General features: G+C 37.5%; 1 non-coding gene across 1 annotated transcript; it reads left to right on the top strand.

Annotated features, from left to right (window-relative positions):
- Nucleotides 1-2,404: 2,404 nt before the first annotated feature.
- Nucleotides 2,405-2,511, top strand: LOC120855263. Its single transcript, XR_005719226.1, has one exon. It is a non-coding gene; the product is annotated as a U6 spliceosomal RNA (small nuclear RNA).
- The last annotated feature ends 224 nt before the right edge of the window (nucleotides 2,512-2,735 follow it).

The following is a 2,735-nucleotide window of genomic DNA, read 5'->3' as shown; positions in this document are numbered from 1 at the left end:
AAATGTACCTTTGAGCCAATGATTAAATTTCTAGGAATTTATCTTACAGATGAGTAAAATTATATATGTAATTAGTTACTTACTGCAGCATTATTTATGATAATAAAACATTGAAACAATTTAAATGTCTTTCTATAGAGAATTAGATAAATTACATTCGTTCCATCCAATGGAAAAAACGTAGCTGTTACAGAGGATGAGGTATTCTCTGAGGTACTAGTAGGGTGCAATCTCCAAGCTTTATGAATTGAAAAGGCAGAGTGTAGTGGTTTAAAAAAGAAACTGTGTTGTGTGTATTTTCTATTAATAGAATATCCTTGGTGGTTGCTTCCGTGAATCTGGATTATAGGGAATAAAGATGGGAGAAATACATTATGGCTGCCTTTTGTGCCTTTACAATTTTGTACCATATAAATGTATCACAGAGCCAAAGAGTAATAAACATAATTAGAGGTGAGAAGCTGCAGTCAAAGTGAGGGAAGCAGAGGAGTGAAGAAGATGCAAGTATAAGCTGGAGCTTTGAGGAAAAGCAGAGGGGTTTGTCCTGAAGGAGACTGTCAGAAGATATGGTGTTAAAGAGGATTTCTGAGACGTTTTGCAGACTGCTGGAGTAGTATACCATTGTTTTGCCAAGATGCCCTTTGCCTGAGGAAATCTTTATTCTTAATGCAGTTTGTGAAGTTGGATTCTTTTTCTTTTATTATTTCCATTTTGTTTTTCACCTTTAAAGTGAAAGTTGTAACAGTGGTAATAACAATAATAGTAAAATAGTGATAATACTAATATCAACAATGAAGATTGGTTACTATTTTGGCATTTAGAATTTGACAGCCATTGACTAAGACTTCACATGCTTGATCTAATTTAATTCTTGTATCAACTGTAGGAAGTCAGTGGCACTATAATTCCTGCTTCATAGATGAGGAAACTGAGGCACAAAAATATTAAGTAACATATATTAAGATTACATAGATAGGAAGTGATAGCACTGAAAAGTGAGCTCACTTTGGTCTACCTTCAAAGGCTGTGCTTCTATCCATTTTGCTGTATTCTTTTCCTAATAAATGAGAAATCCATTAGAAAGTATAGTAGCCTGAAAGCTTACATACACACACACACACACACACACACCCCTCATCTAACTTCAGATGTTAACTGCTTACAAATATCTATGGGCCAACTTTCAGGTAGAGGTGGGATAAGAATAGGGAATTGATGTTATAATCTTGTTCACCCAAGAAAAATCTAGCGATATTAGGACAATAGGCAGGGTAGTCATTTGGGGAGTGTTAGGAGGAAAGATGACTGTAAATCAACAGCCAAGCAGGTGTTGCTACCATTACTATTAGGCTACTGGGGATTCTCAGAATGTAAGGCTGAGGAGGAAATCAAATAAATACTTTGCTGACTCCACTAACTTGCAAAATATTTTCAAAATTCCAAGCAGATTATTGCCCACTGTTCAGGGATTCTCTGACTCTTGGTGATATTTCAGAGACAATGTGTTAAGCCAAAAGCTCTCACAAATCACCCCAGAGCTAAGATGAGCCAAGCTACTTCAGCTCACACGGGGCACGAAGGAGCCACTATTTTCCCTGAAAGACTAGTTCTTTCTTCTTTTCCCTTATTGTTCCAACAAAGCTGATTATTTCAGTAAGTTTTGGAGAATAATTCAAGGCCTATTTTCTCCAAAGGGAGCTGAAGTAACATTAGTATCTTTGTTACCACCAAAGGAGAAGTGTATTTCCATATTGTTCCCCACCTTAAGCTTTGATTTATTTGGACAGAAAGTTTCTAATCAGGTACTCATATTCCCATCAACACCAACACTCTTAAACTCTGGTTTAAAAAGACTAGAGTAGATTTGTGCTATTGGGGGCTATAGTCCCGATGGCTCAGTGGGTAAAGAATCTGCCTGCAATGCAGGAGACACAGGAGATGCAGGTTTTGGTCACTGTGTTGGAAAGATACCCTGGAGGAGGAAATGGCAGCCCACTCCAGTATTCTTGCCTGAAAAATCCCATGGACAAAAGAGCCTGGTGGGCTACAACTCAAAGCGTTGCAAAGAGTCAGACATGACTGAGCAACTAAGTCCACACATACACACATATATGCTGTAGTCACTAGTCTATGTGGCTACTGAGCACTTCAAATGTAGCTACTCTAATCTGAGCAGTTTTGTAAGTGTGAGATACATATCGTGGTTTGAAGACTTTGTATGAAAAAAAGAATGCAATATATTCCAAACTTTTACGTTGAATATTGAAATGATAATATAGGCAGTCCTTGTTTTACAGACAGTGCAAAACCACAAAAGTGACTTAGTAAGCCAAAACTACACTTAGTAAGCCAAAATGACTGCAATAATCAATGGAGGGAAGTTATGATTATTACATGACCTTTAGTGCTCACTTTGGCAGCACATACACTAAAACTGGAATGATGCAGAGAAGATCAGCATGGTCCCTGTGCAGGGATGACACACAAGTTCACGAAGCCTTCTGTATTTTTAGCACGAGAAAGGAAACATTCACTCAAGTCCGCTTGAAATATTCAGTGAGAGTCCCATATAGGATTACTCCAAGGAGGAACCCATCGAGACACATATTAATAAAACTGACAAAAGTTAAATACAAAAATATTAAAACCAACAAGGGAAAATCAACAAATGATATACAAGGGAACTCCTAAAAGGTTATCAGCTGATTTTTCAGCAGAAACTCTGCAGGCCCGAA

Source organism: Oryx dammah, unplaced genomic scaffold (genome assembly GCF_014754425.2).
Source record: "Oryx dammah isolate SB20612 unplaced genomic scaffold, SCBI_Odam_1.1 HiC_scaffold_27, whole genome shotgun sequence".
NCBI classification, from domain to species: Eukaryota; Metazoa; Chordata; class Mammalia; order Artiodactyla; family Bovidae; genus Oryx; species Oryx dammah.
The sequence above is the reverse complement of the archived record's forward strand: the minus strand, read 5'-3'. Positions and strand labels throughout refer to the sequence as shown.